General features: G+C 38.1%; 1 protein-coding gene across 1 annotated transcript in view; it reads right to left on the bottom strand.

Annotated features, from left to right (window-relative positions):
- LOC150077076 (transmembrane protein 145) overlaps positions 1-15899 on the bottom strand; it is a 78793-nt gene that overhangs the window by 49485 nt on the left and 13409 nt on the right. The gene's annotated exons all lie outside the window — the stretch shown is intronic.

Raw genomic sequence — 15899 nt, 5'->3', positions numbered from 1 at the left:
CAATGAAAATTAACTTTAAACAATTATATCTATAAAATAATAAAATATCAAACTGTTACAGGTAAACCTATAACAAAATAATCCAACAATATCTAAATAAATCAAATATCTAAAAGCACTAATCAACAGTAATCCAATCCACTTAACTGAGGAGCCCTGACGAAGCGTGTCCGCTCACCTCTAATGCCAACACTCGAACGTAAAAAGTCTTCATCGTTCTCGTGTAAAAAGTCTTCATCACTTTTAAGAATGCCTTTACGTATTGGTGATACACTAGCACAACTCCAATCCAACAGGATCTCTCCTGAGTCCAGTGATACCCTTATATTTAACCTTAATAGTTCAATGCACTTTTTCGTTGCCTTAATAAAAATTAATGAGTATATGCCAGTGGTTACCAAACTTTCTTGGTTCACAGCACCTTTAGTGTCTCAGCAATTTTTTCACAGTGCCCCTAGGTCAAAAGAAATGCTTAGCAGTTCTGTTTATTAAGTAGTTAGGTCCAAGCAACTTAAGTAATGTTGAAACTGTGATAATGTTGACACTGTGAACTACCTCGCGCTAATAGTTTGTGCAGTGTCTGACAGATGTCACGTATTGCTGTGTTTCCCTCGAAAATTTAAAATATCCAATGGCGCCACTGTGAGTTCGCTGCAGCGACCTGGGGTTCAGCAGCACACTGTTTGGAAAATGCTGGTATATGCCATCAACTCCAGGAGCCTTATTTACCTTCAGACTTGAAAGTTTCTAAAACAATCTTCTGTAATTTCAATGTCACTAATTTCATGTATCCCAGCTTTACTCACAGTTTCTCCCAACCACAAGGGGCCTTGAATTTGTAAATGTTAGTGCTACCTCTTCACAGTTCATCTAAGACTTACCTGCACCCATTATGCAAGGGTCTAATCTGATTCATTTCATTTTTTTGCATTCACATACTTGAAAATCTACTTCTAACCATTCTTTCTCTCTTAGCCAGAAATTTCTCATAATCTGTCTTTGCCAGCCTAACCTTTTCTGTGGTACTAATAAAATCAACTATGCAACTGTTACAGGCTTCAGTACTTTTTACTGCTCTGAAATTTTATCAAGCCTTCTTTTTCTTCTCTATTAAACTGACTAGCTCATTATTCATCCATAATAGAACCTTCTCCATGCTGCATTTTCTTAATGGTATATATGTATTCAAGGCTTCTGTGATTATAGCTTTACACCTATTAACTGAGTGTGTCAACATTTAACATATGGGGGAGTGGCCACAACATATTTTTTTACTTAAGTTTGAGGTCAATGCAACATTTAATTGTCTGTTTTGGATTATACAAGGACATACATTGGCGATTTGCTGAATAGTCAATGACTGAAATAAAATCATTTTTGGAGTTCACAAGCACTGATGTCCGCATTAAGAGGTACAGCTTGTGAATTCCTAGTTTTATTATTATTCATATACAAATGTGGACTCGTTTTTTTGGTGAGTGTGGGCATGCATCTCCTTGGGCCGGGGGTTGAACTCTATAGTCATTTTAGGCATAATGAACATTATCTCCTACTCTTCTATCTACAGAGAAATCTGCAAGTAGAAAAACTTATCTTTTAAATCAGCAACAAAATTCCTTCACTTAGCTCCTAAGGATCAACACCCACTTCCTACCTTATCTCAATTGTAGGCCTATTAACAGGTTCACTGCCGGCTTAACCTACATCCTTAATGAACCAAATTCAAAAATTATGAGATGAGACTGAATCAATCTGGATTGAGGAAAGCAGAGACATGTTTGGCTTTCTTCTCATTATGGTTGAATTAGTCAGCTGCAAGTGAAGGATGCTTAACAAAAATATCCAGCTTTTCTCCCATCAGACCAGAAAGAAATGGTTCTTAAAGTCATGTAGTTTTTCATCCGCTTTGATTAAAAACCCCTTCACACATATGTGTCAACATGCAGTTAATACGTTAAACACGTTAAGGAAGAAGACATGGTATGGAAAAAATTAATGATCATTTTAGCATTAGTAGAGGCATACGATGCAAGAAAGCAAGCTTATATAGCATCAGCCAAAAAAAAAAAAACATTCCCATTTCACCTATCCATTCACTCCACATGTTTGTCTAGTTCTGCCTTGAACTTGTTTAAGTTGTTGAGCTCCACTACAACAGATGGAAGTTTGTTCCAACTAGCAACCACCCGCTGGCTAAAGGCAAATTTCCACAGATCTATTCTACAACTGACTTTCCTCAATTTCAATTTGTGTCCCCTCAGGTGAGTAATCTGAGCAAGAGGGAGAATCCCATCAGCACTGAGCTTGCTCAAACCATTCAAGACTTTATACACTTCAATTAGATCACCACGCAGGTGCCTAGTCTCAAGAAGCTGCAATTTGCAGAACTTAAGCCTGTCTTGGTAACAGCAACCCTTTGTTCCACTACTAATCTTGTTGCCCTTCTCTGTACTCGTTCCAGCAGCTCTGCATCTTTCCTAAAACGAGGCCTCCAGACCTGTATACAGTAATCCAGGTGTGGCCTGACCATTGCCTTATACAAGGGGACAATCACTTCCTTATCCCTGCTAGTAAAATTCCTGTATATCATTGGCAAGACACCATGAGCTACTCTTGCAGCTTGTCTGCACTGTTCAGAAAACTTCATATTTGACTGCACAATTACCCCCAGGTCCTTTCCATTCTCTGCTAACCTGAGTGTTGTATCACCCAGTTGATACGTTACTCTCTGGGGTTCTACTACCCATAATGCAGTACTTTACATTACAAATTCATATTACATTACAAACTTAGACATTAACACTGATATGCCTTCATCAATATCATTGATAAATACAGAAAACAGCAATGGGCCCAACACCGAACCCTGGGAGACTCCATTAATAACATTAGTCCATGAAGAGCAATGTCCATTGATTACTACTCTCTGTCTTCTTCCACTGAACCATCCTTTTATCCATTGTAGCAACTTATCCTTAATGCCATATGGCTGCAATTTGAACAGTAGTCTTCCATGTGCCACAGTATCAAAAGTGTTCCTAAAATCCAAGGACATGATATCAAAATTTTTTGCATCCAGTTCCTTTCTGACCACATCATAGTATCCAATCATATTAATCAGACAAGACTTCCCCTTAACAAACTCATGCAGCATCTGAACTATAATTGCAGCCTTGTCTAGATGACCTGCATTGCTTCCTTAACCAGTGCCTCCATTAATTTCCCTGGAATAGAAGTTAAACTAACAGGTCTGTAATTACTCATATCACCCTTTGTTCCCCTTTGTGAATTGGGGACACATTTGCACATCTCCTGTCCATGGGGACCTCCTCTGAGTCCAAGGAAGCTTTCATAATTAAGGCTAAGGATTTGCTAACTTCCTTTGCTGCTGCCTTTAATATAACTGGATAGATCCCATCCAGCCCGGAAATCTTTCTTATGTTCAATTTCAAGAATTTCTCCTCCACTTTGCTCTCAATTATTAAAATCATTTAGCTCCCTGGCAGAGTTAGATAAACTTCTGGCATTCACCTCGCTGAATAACTCCTCATGTGTGAACGTAGATGCAAATACTCGTTCAGTTTGTCAGCTACCTCAGCAGGTGCATCAACAATCGAACCATCGATGTCAAGTGGACCAAACTGATTTATCATCTTCCTTTTAGAGTTTATATAAGTATAGAAGTCTTTACTGTTTTTCTTTGCATTGTTTGCCAAAGATTTCTTGTAATCTGCCTTCGCTTGCCTAACACCCTTTGTGATTACAGACTATCTTATATCTACAACAGACATCTGTGTCTCCTGATAACTTATATGCGTACCATAGATTTTTATTCTGTCACGAGTCTCACTAGGTCATCCGACATTCATTTAGGCCTAAACCTTGAACAGTATTTCTTAATTGGTATGAAAAGCCTAGTAGCTTCCAAGATTAATTCCTTGAATGATTCTCATTTAGAATTTGCTGTTGGTAACGTAATCAGTTGGTCCCACTGTATAGAATTTAACAAATCTCTGATATCACTCTAGTCACCTTTACAAAAGCAAAAACCCTTTCCTTTATCCCTGATGGTAGTTACTTTAAGTAAATTCCACATCAGTACATTGTGATCACTGCCCACTTAGTGATTCCTTTATTTGCAGATTCTTAATGCATGAAGAACCACTGCTGATAATCAGATCAAGAGCACTACTCCCTCTGATTGCCTCTCGAACATGCTGCTGTAGAAAACAATCATCCAATAAATCCAGTCTTGCTAGTATGTGAGTGACCAACGCACAAGTTCCAGTCTATATTAGATTTTTATCTGTACAGTACAGTATGATGCAGCAGTATTTTAAGTTGATGTGATTTCAATGCACTGTACACTGTACTGATGATTTGTTTTTTAATGTTTATTACTGATAACAACTGTAATTGCATACATTGTTTTATGTATTTAAGATATTTGTTAGTTGTACTACTTTGTACAATATTACAGTGAACCTAAGATATACTCAATTTAATATAATTTTCTGGGTTACTTAGGCGAAAATAACCAAATAATTGAAGTACTGACTATCTTTTTTTTTTAATGTGAACCCCAAACACGAGAGGTATTAGAACCTATAGTACTTAGTACCGTGCTTGGGTTTGAGGTTAAGAAGACGAAAGAAGATATTTGTTGACATTGGACTTGAACTTCTGTAGATTGTAATTTTCAGAAAATACGTATGAAGGAAGGTTGTTCCAGAAAACGGCAGTTGAATGAATAAATGAGGAAGATGAAAAGTTGGTTCTGTGGGTTTGAAGTTGGACAGTAAATGGATGTTGGCTGGTGGCGGCACGTGTTCGGACTGTTTTGAAAGAGAGAGCAGGAATTATAGAAGCCAATTCAGAAGAACAGTGCCCATGGAAGTATCTGTAGAAGAGGCATGCAGCAGAAACAGTGCATCTATGAGAAAGCGAGTGGAGAGACTCTGTTAGAGATGAATCATTAATTAACCTAACTGCCCTCTTCTGAATGGAATCAAGAAGCCCGAGAGAGGTTTTGGGCGCACCGCCCCAGATGTGGGAACAATATTCCATGGCAGGGCAAATTTGCGATTTATACAGAGTGAGCAGCTGTTTGGAAGAAAAGTAACACCGAGAGCGAAAGAGAAAACCAAGTTTTTTAGATGCAGAGGAAGCAATATTTGTAATGTGCTTGTGCCAAGAGAGATTAGAAGTCAGGGTAATCCCCAAAAGAGATATATCATTTTGCCTAGAAATCAGAGTGTCACTAAAGATAAGCATAGGAGTAGAAGAATCCTTTTTGCGAGATATAAGACAAGACTGAGTTTTAGAAGGGTTGAAATCAACTGAGTTGTCTTTGCCCCACTGGACAATTACCTGAAGATCGGCATTTAAGGAATTGGTAGCAGATTTTCGAGAAGTTGAAGCTGATTGAGCATGACAAGGTTTCTCAAAATGGAAAGTTGAATGCAATGTGCTATCATCGGCAAAACTATGGATAGGATTTCCAGTCAATGGAAGAAGGTCATTGATATACAAGAGGAAAAGAGTGGGGGAAAGAACTGAACCTTGGGGGACACTGGCATTAGTGGAGAAGTTAGAAGACAGAGAGCCATCTACCATCACCCTCAGTGAGCGATCAGAGAGAAAACCGGATAACCAATTACTAAAAAACAGTTGGCAAACCATAAGATGGAAGCTTGTTTAGAAGACCTTTACGCCAAACACGATCAAAAGCCTTTGAGATGTCAAGAGCAACTACTTGTGTTTCACCGAACCTTTCCATTAAATTAGTCCATAATGGGTAACATAAGCCAGAATATCTCCAGTGGATTGACACTGACGGAATCCATACTGGTGATCGTTGATCAGACGGAAGGTTTCTAGGTAGTTTAAGAGTTGGCGGTTAATTGATTTCTCCATTACTTTAGAAAGAGTAGAAGTAATTGCAATGGGACGATAATTGGATGGGAGGGATTTGTCACCCTTTTTGGGAACTGGCTGGATATGAGCAAATTTCCAAGCAGAATGAAAAACACCTTTGGAATAAGAAAGTGAAAAAAGGCAGCAAAGAATAGGAGTAAGTTCAGGAGCACAGGTTTTGAGAACAAGTGAAGAAATACCATCATGACCTGGAGCTTTCTTAGCATCAAGATTCATCAAAATCCTTCTGATATCCTTTTGACGGAAGACCACAGGAGGCACTGAATGGAGCGTGTTGGGAATGGTGGGAGGTGTTTTACCAAGATCATTAATACATGAGCTGGAAGAAAAATGGGATGCTAGCAGGTCAGCTTTATCCTTGGCTGAAGTGGCAACAGAACCATCTGGTTTGGACAGAGGTGGGAGCAAAGATGGGCAAAAGTTGCGGCCAATACCTTTGGCAAGAGACCAGAATGCTCGACTACCATTAGGGCAAGAAGCAAGTTTCTACTCTTAGCCTGTTCAAACTCTAGTTTGGACTGGTTAATAACTGCTTTACAACTATTGCGAGCTTTGGTGTAGGCAGAAAATGAAATTGAAGAATTAGAAACAAGCCAATTACGATATGCAACATTCTTCTCTTGGACAGCCTTAGCACATTTATTGGAAAACCAAGGTTTACATAAAGGACGAGATTTTAAAGTGGAGTGTGGGATAAAGGATTCCATTGCTGCAAGAATAATTTCACTGACACGATCTGAGCAAACGTTGACATCAGAAGTTTTGAAACAGTAATCCGACCAAGGAAAAGAAAAGACGTCTCGCAGGTCATCCCATTTTGCATTCTTGTAACAACACGTGGTTGGGAATAGCCATGAGATAAAGGTTCCGTTGGAGAAGAGACAATCATCAAGTTGTGATCTGAAGTGCCTAAAGGACCTCTCACTTCGACCGTGTACTTAGAAGGGTTGTTTGTGAGAAAAAGATCAAGCGTATTGGCTGTATGATTAGGATTGTCTAGTATTCTTGTAGGTAAATGAACAATCTGTGCTAGGTCATTAGTAATTGCAAAAGCCTCAGCATCTCGAAATGCTGGGTCGGTGTGACTAGAAAACGGAAGCCAGCTGGAGTTGTGAACATTAAAATCACCAAGGAAAATTACTTCACTGTTAGGAAAATTGGACTGGAGAAAGTCAAGTTGCAAAGAGAGGAAGTCAAAGAGCTCCAAGTGATTAGTGGAGTTGGGAGAACGGTAGAGACAACAGATGAATTTGACACTGAGGTAGAGAGATTTTAAGCCAGAGAAGATCAAATAGAGGAGATTCCAAATTGCCAACTCTCTGACAGGGAATATCAGAACGGACATATGCACAAGTACCACCTTTGAGGCGAAGGAATCATACAGCGAATAATTTGGGCATCTGAGATGAGCAGTAGTTGAATCAACCGATAACTGAGATTCTGTCAGAAAAAGTACATGGGGTTTGGCAGACTGCAAGTGGAAATGGACATCGTTGAGATTAGAATTGAGACCACGTATAATGAATTAGGAAGTCCTTGGGAGGTTTAGATCTTTTCGCAGATAAGCTTGCTTTATTAATTTGACAATTCATGGTGTATTCAATAGTAAGAAAAAGTAGGTGGGACATGCTGTATAAAGTAATGAAATTTTTGGATATGCCGTACATGTGGTAAGAATATACCCAGATCCTTGACATAACGTGGCCTCGACAATGCTCCCCGCATACACACTACTCGGACTCCCTCCAGTCACTATCCGGCAGAGTAGAGGTAGCAAGATTATGTAGAGTAGAGTAGAGGTAGCTTCCGGATCAGCAAGATCACTAGCTGATCCGGAAGCGTGCTAGAGAGTTACCAATAGGTTTGATCCGGTGTACTAACTAGCGGCCAGTCTGCGAACACCGTTTTAAAACTGTACCCTCGAAATGTAAAGAATATTGGATCTCACCACGACGTTCATCGTAACCTCAAAAGTCATCACTCATACTGCATGATGGAAGAGATAGGGAAGGGTTGACTGGAACTTAGCTCTAGAGACTAAACAACATGGGTTCCACCACTTCAAGCCTCCAATAAGCAAAGTGGTGGTATTTCACCGGTTGATGAGAGTCATCTACCACCTAGTACTGCCTGGTAACATAGAGGGGCAGCGTTCCTCCATGTGGTGTGGGCGCCACACCTCGACCCCTGCTTACGTTGGTTCACACCTGGGTAGTCACCCACCATGTACTTGTGCATGGAGGTTATACCCAGGATTACTAACAGTCCCACCATCGTGAAGGTGCAAGCAGAGGATTTGGGGGCGCCTCCGTAGCCAGGTGGGAAGGAGCAGCAATGCGTAGCACACGCTTCTTGATTAAACCGGGGTTCGAACCCGTCACCACCAAATACGGAGGATGCGGAAAGGTCAGGGAATGACCACCGCATATCCCGGAGCAATATGGCCTTAGTTGCTAATGCTCCTAAAAAAAAAAAAAAAACAAAAAAAAAGAGGATTTGGCTGTCACAGACCGTCCGGACTTCGCCGAAATTGGGTCCACTTGACTTGAGTGTCACCCGAATATCAGTTCCATCAGCATTTTAGACTCCCAGGTAGCAAGTACAGCTTGTCTGGCATATCTGAGAGAATGTCTGTGACAACCTCAAATCTGACTCTTTGGAAAGAACATAAGATTAATTTATAGTGTCGTTCCAATGGGAAATAGATTTTATCAACCAAAAGTTCATAGTCTGGCATGTAATGCAGGAATGCACCATATCAAACAACTAAGTACTTCCTGTACACACTTTCTCCACATATCTAGAGGGATTATTTATTCACAATGTGGCAAAGCGAACCACAACTAAATGGTCAAGGAAATCACCAGCCCCACTTGTGGCCTGCACTCTTTAAGCCTACTTTTTAAGTGTAATTTGACACCTGGCCTCATGATAGAAACTAATTATTTCTGAAATTTCTACTCAATCTACAAAACTGAACCTCTCAATATACATAAACAGAATTTTTTTCTTTGATTTTCTACCTTTAAAGTTCAGCAAAAACTATTAATTAACGCGAAAAAAGTAAAAATTTACGATCATATATTCATTTTTGTAATTATGTCTACAAAAAACAACCGGCAAATTCTTTTGATTTATATAACGCGTCACTCCATACGTTTGAATTTCCCGCGTGAGATCACGGCGCCGCTGGCTAGAATGAATCAACTTACACAGAGCCATAATTGACTTTGAAGCTAAGTCCGTCACAGTTACCAAGGTGATGGACATAGCCAACAGGGAGGGAAAAAAAGTATGCAAAAAAAGCAAGCTTCCATCTTATGGTTTGCCAACTGTTTTTAGTAATTGGTTATCCAGTTTTCTCTCTGATCGCTCACTGAGGGTGATGGTAGATGGCTCTCTGTCTTCTAACTTCTCCACTAATGCCGGTGTCCCCCAAGGTTCAGTTCTTTCGCCCACTCTTTTCCTCTTGTATATTAATGACCTTCTTCCATTGACTGGAAATCCTATCCATAGTTTTGCCGATGACAGCACATTGCATTCCACTTTCCATTTTGAGAAACCTTATCCTGCTCAATCAGCTTCAACTTCTTGAAAATCTGCTACCAATTCCTTAAATGCCGATCTTCGGGTAATTCTCAAGTGGGGCAAAGACAACTTAGTTGATTTCAACCCTTCTAAAACTCAGTCTTATCTTATATCTCGCAAAAAGGATTCTTCTGCTCCTATGCTTATCTTTAGTGACACTCCGATTTATAGGCAAAATGATATATCTCTTTTGGGGATTACCCTGACTTCTAATCTCTCTCTTGGCACAAGCACATTATAAATATTGTTTCTTCTGCATCTAAAAAACTTTGTTTTCTCTTTCGCTCTCGGCGTTACTTTTCTTCCAAACAGCTGCTCACTCTGTATAAATCGCAAATACGCCCTGCCATGGAATACTGTTCCCACATCTGGGGCGGTGCGCCGAAAACCTCTCTCAGGCTTCTTGATTCCATTCAGAAGAGGGCAGTTAGGTTAATTAATGACTCATCTCTAACAGTCTCTGAACTCGCTGTCTCAGACGTACTGTTTCTGCTGCATGCCTCTTCTACAGATACTTCCATGGGCACTGTTCTTCTGAATTAGCTTCTATAATTCCTGCTCTCTATTTCAAAACAGTCCGAACACATGCCGCCGCCAGCCAACATCCATTTACTGTCCAACTTCAAACTCACAGAACCAACTTTTCATCTTCCTCGTTTATTCATTCAACTGCCGTTTTCTGGAACAACCTTCCTTCATACGTATTTCCTGAAAATTACAGTCTACAGAAGTTCAAGTCCAAGTCAACAAATATCTTCTTTCGTCTTCTCAACCTCCAACCCAAGCATGGTACTAAGTACTATAGGTTCTAACACCTCTCGTGTTTGGGGTTTACATAAAAAAAAAAAAAAAAAAAATGCAACTGTTTCTTGGCATAAGAAACTAACGGAAAGAACTGCAACGAATTGTTTTTGAAAAACAAAAATATCATATTCTTCAATATATATATATTGTATCTCCTAACACAAAATCAAGGAAATTCATCTATTGGAAGCCACACAGTGGAAACAAAGAAAAAAATTTAAAAAAAACTGGCGTAAAACTGATACACAATGCGCATGCATTTTTATACTTTCTAACAATACTTTGCATTTTTACTTTCTAACAATATTTTACATTATAGCTCTGTTACAATGTTTTGCTTTGTTATTTACATAATTGCTGTAGCCAACAATATCGGTGTGCAGGAAGTTTCATCATTGATGCTGAAGTTGTAGTAATTGAACTTCACCCCAGGGACCAATATCTGGTGAGTATGGGCTTGGCACACCCAGGGTCCTGAGCTGGATATCATCATTCTTCTTTCTTGGTGATTCCCTTCAACTTCTCTCTCTCCCCCTCTCCAGGGTAATTCAAAATTTTTTTTTTAGCTGGTGCAGTATAAGCCTCAGGCTTCCTTGCACTATATGGCTAGTAATAATAATAATAATACCGAAGTTCAGATTAGTCCAATTTTGGTCCCGTTAGGGTTAACAGGACCAAAAACCGTCAGTTGGTCCCATTAGCCGTAATCCGTTAGCTTTGTATTGTTCAGCTTTATTCTAGGATGCTGAAGTCCGGTGCACATTTGCAAAATAAAAAAATAATAAAAATTTCAATTGGGTATCTCTTTTCATTGCAGCTCAGAACAGAAATGCAGACTTCGTAACAGCATACACACTGCATGGTGAATTTTTTCGGCAACAATGTAAAAGAATTTCTTCCTTGAAATTCTGACACATTCCCGGAAAACATTCTCATGGCACACCAAGGAATTATTATTATCTATATGGTGCAAGGAAGCCTGACGCTTATGATGCACTAGCCAAAAAAAAAATTTCTCGAGTTACCATGAGAGAGAGAGAGAGAGAGAGAGAGAGAGAGAGAGAGAGAGAAGGAAATCACCAAGAAAGATGATATTCAGCTCAGGACCCTGGGTGTGCCAAGCCCATACTAATCAGATGTGAGCCCCTGGGTTAAATATATTGAAATATTTTTTCTAACAATACTTTTTGAACAGCCCGTTAGCTGTAGTCAGCCAGTAATCCGTTATCTGCAATATTTCCTAATAATTTGTATTGTTAGAAAATATTGCAATTTTGTGAAGAATACACATTTTAAGAAACAATCCGTTATTCATAGCGGATGATTTTTTTTCTTCTTTTGCGCACCAGTTTTCAAAGTTTATAATGCTTCTATCAATAGATGAATTTCCTTGATTTTGTGTTAGTAGATACAATATACATTGAAGAAAAGAAATATAGTATTTTTATTTTTCAAAAACAAATGTTGCGGATTCTTTCGTTGTTTCTTGTGGTTAGGTTATATATACTGTACAAACAGTTGCATGATTTTTTTTTTCTTTGGAGTACATACGGAGAGCTCTGACATCATGCGGGAAAGCATTCCCATGACAGTTTCGTAAACACAGCACACGCTCGGTCACTAAAATAAGAAAAAGAATGGAATATCATGTTTCATTAGCCCTAGGTTAGTTAGGGTGGGGGTTAAAAAAATAACTGAAATAGGCCTAAAAAATGCACACTCGACGTCACATTTTTGTCATTTACATGAAATTCAATAGAACTTCTGAAATTTTAGTGGGAAGATTCAAGAAAACAGTTCTGGTTCCAGCTATACCGAGTTTCAGCTCTGTAATTAGTGTAAAAATTATAGAATTTATGAATTGAAATTTGATCTGGGTAGATATTTACCCAGAGGACCGTTTCTGGCTAGTCCTTGATCGCAAGTTTAGTTTGGTTAGTTAAAAGGTCTACCTTCAGAGTGTCGTTTTATATGGCCTTTGTTCACTTTGAGTTACATTTTCAAGACATTTTAAGTTTGCTCTGAACCCTTTTGCTATTGAAACAACATTGAAAAAGATATCATACATAACACAAAATATGTGGATTTATTTATTTTACTGTAAGTTAGAAACTATACACATAATAATACTGATACTGACTTCACTGTTTTCAATAGAATTTTTAATGAAATTTGAAAAGAAAAGCTTCTTGTAAAATTGTAAAAAGAAAAAAAAAACACCTTTTTCATAAATTTTAGAAACAGTTCATAAAAGCTGGCAAGTATGCAAAAGATGTCAATAATTCAAAACTTAAATAAATTTAGAGAAAAGGCATCAGAAGCATACAAGACTGATATATATGAGTTTGAAAAAAAGTTTCACTGCATATAAAGCTAAAAGCATACTAAAACTGCTATAAAATGCATCAATCCCATATTTGGGTCATACACTGATAGTGTAGTTACCAACCAATGAGGAGACAATTTCTGGAAACTGTCTGGGTTAGGCAAGCAAAATATGTAACATATTTCTCCTTAGGAAGCAGTGATGTTCATGCAAAGCACAAGATTGACGCAACCAGTGGTGCCCCCAGGGGCTCACATCTAGTGAGTATGGACTTGGCACACCCAGGGTCCTGAGCTGTTATCATTATTCTTCTCTTTCTTGGTGATTCCCTTCTACTTCTCTCTCTCACTCAGAATAATTCAGAAATTTTTTTTGGCTGGTGCAGCATAAGCTTCAGGCTTCCTTGCACCATATGGCTAATAATAATAAATAATGTCACAGAGATTGATGCATTTTTTTTTTTCTTTAGTAAACTCAGTTTGCTTAGCAATACATGAGGAGTGATCAAAAAGTTGACAGCAGAGTATAAAAGACATAGGTATAAAATTCTATGGGACGGTTTTTCTTTTTTTTTCAATGCATTCACCCCAAAGTTCAACACACTTATTTTAATCTGCAAAGAGTTTAATTCTTCAAAAAAAAAAATCTTCATGTTAAACATCAAGCCAAGCTTCCACAGCTGCTTTTAACTTTTCATCATCTTTAAAACAAGTTCCATGAAGATAAGACTTGAGGTTTCTGAACAAAGAATAGTCACTTAGGACTAGATTTGGGCCTGATGAATGTGGATTTTATTCAAATCCACATTCATGATTTTAGCAAACCGGGCTCTATATATACAGGTGCATCATCATGGAGAAGCAAAACCAGATGATCCAACTTCCCTCATTTCTTTTCCCAGGACTGGAGCTTTTAATTTTGATGCAAGGCTGGCACAATATTCCCTGTTATTATGATTTTAGGCACAAGGTAGCCACAGTTAACAACCATCCTTTTGCATCCTAGCAAACCGAGCCCAACACTTTTCCAGCTGATGGTTGCATTCAAAACTCTTTCAGGGTTAGAGATCACATGTGCTTCTGCTGAATGCTTATTAATTTGGATTCAGGATCATAAAAACATAGCCAAGTTTCATCACTAGTCACCAAACAGGATAAAAATCTATTTGGATTAGGAAGAATTAATTTTAAATTCTCTTCTGATGACCCCGTCCTCTGATGTTTGTCATGAATGTAAAGGTTTCTGTGAATCCATCTTGCACAAACTTTGAACATCCCGAAGTGCTCATGTATTACTGCTAAAATGCTTCCATGGGAAATGTAAAGTACTGTTTCAAGTTCAGACACTTCAATTCTTCTATTTTCTCATTTTTTTCCTTTAATGGTGGCAACTATTTCAGAAATAATTGCATCACCGACTCTCATTCTCTTTTGAACTCTGCCGACCACCTTGCAACAGTAGCATAACTGGGTGATACATCCCCCAACACTAGTCATTCTTTCGTGGATTTCTTTAGAATTTCTACCCTCTTTGTTCAAAAATTTGATTACTGAATATTCATTCATCTTCCACCACCAACATAAAAAATGAAGATTTAGAAACTACATAAGAGAGTGCTATACAATTTTTTTCATGTTATTTCAATTAGGCTATCAAAACAACCTATTCTACAATTTATTAATACACTTTATACACTATTTGCAGAACTTTTTGACCACCCCCTCATTAATTACCAATTCAGCTTATAAGAATTACAATTTCTAACAGTGAACTTATCTTTGTTTTTAGATCTAAGTAAAAGAGCATTCTGTATTTTAAAAAATGAAGGCCAGGTGAGGGTAACAGATCTGACAGTATTTGGATCATGGAGAAGAATCAATCAGAATAAGCTTCTATTCATATAAGTAATTTCATATAATTAATTACAGGAAGTTCTCAACTTTACGAGTTAATTCGTTCCTAGCGCGTGCTTGTAAAGTGGGAATTTATTTCCCATAGACATAAGGGGTTACGTTCTCATAAATAGAGGTTAAGTTCTCAACAATGAAATTAGTTAGCTAATTAGTTTATGTTTAAAAAATGATTTATTGAAAGAAATAAAAACATAGCCTGTAAAATCAAGCAAATTATAATAATAGAGAAATTATTTATGACTTACAAATGTTAAAATGTTTATTCTTCGTCATCATCGACTGCACACTCGTTGATCACTCATTATCGGCTCAGCACACATTAGTTTGTTGCACAAGGAGTCATCTTCTTCAGAAATGTTTCAAGAGGCGTTCGTTTCCAAGATAATCTTCTCTTTTAATTATAAATTTCACGATTGCATGCATAAGCATTTTTTAACGGCACACACAAATTGCAACTAACACGATTCATGTGGAGTAACAAGTTTACGAAGCTAAAAAAAGGAATGAAGAGAGGATTCAGAAAATTTATTTGTTTTTTATACGATTGAAGATTTCAGTAAAGGGGAAACATGTTATTTTTTATTATTTGTTATTTGGTGTTTTGGGAGCATTAGCAATTAAGGCCATATTGCTCCGGGATATGCAGTGGTCATTCCCTGACCTTTCCGTATCTTCCGTATTTGGTGGTGACGGGCTCGAACCCCGGTCTAATCAAGAAGCGTGTGCTACGCACTGCTGCTCCTTCCCACCTGGCTACGGAGGCGCTGGGGAAACACATTTCACCATAATAACATAAAAACCCAACAACTCCAGCTATTGGTATTTTCACAAATGCAAGAAGATCGAGTTTACTAGCCGTTTATAATTGCTTGCAGTAGGTAACAGAAAAGCCCAATAAACCGGAAAGTGCAAATTGTTTTTAGTGATCTATGGTCGTGACCTCCAGAAATGTGCTTTAGAAAAATATCACAAAGCCGTTCAAAATTGGTTCTTATAATGGGAACATATGATAACAATGAATGTGTAGTGCATTTTAATGATTTGACTTGGTAACTAATACAATTTACAAACCACGTTAACGACATTTTATACTGCCTTAAGGTCACGCTCGTGACCTTAAAAATGACATTTTAGAGAGATAAATAGCTTAGTTATACAGCGAAAATTTCAACTTCCTAGATCTTGAAACAAATTACCAAAAAACAATGTGTTATTGGGTTCACATTACGATATTTTAACGATACGATGGTGTCTCTGGAACTGATTAATATCGTAAAGCGGGGTACACTGTATTGTATAACTACACACATGGTTTGGAATGCGGTATTTAT

The sequence above is a fragment of the Mastigoproctus giganteus genome, chromosome 12 (assembly GCF_048544385.1).
Source record: "Mastigoproctus giganteus isolate SK-2022 chromosome 12, ASM4854438v1, whole genome shotgun sequence".
NCBI lineage: Eukaryota > Metazoa > Arthropoda > Arachnida > Uropygi > Thelyphonidae > Mastigoproctus > Mastigoproctus giganteus.
The sequence above is the reverse complement of the archived record's forward strand: the minus strand, read 5'-3'. Positions and strand labels throughout refer to the sequence as shown.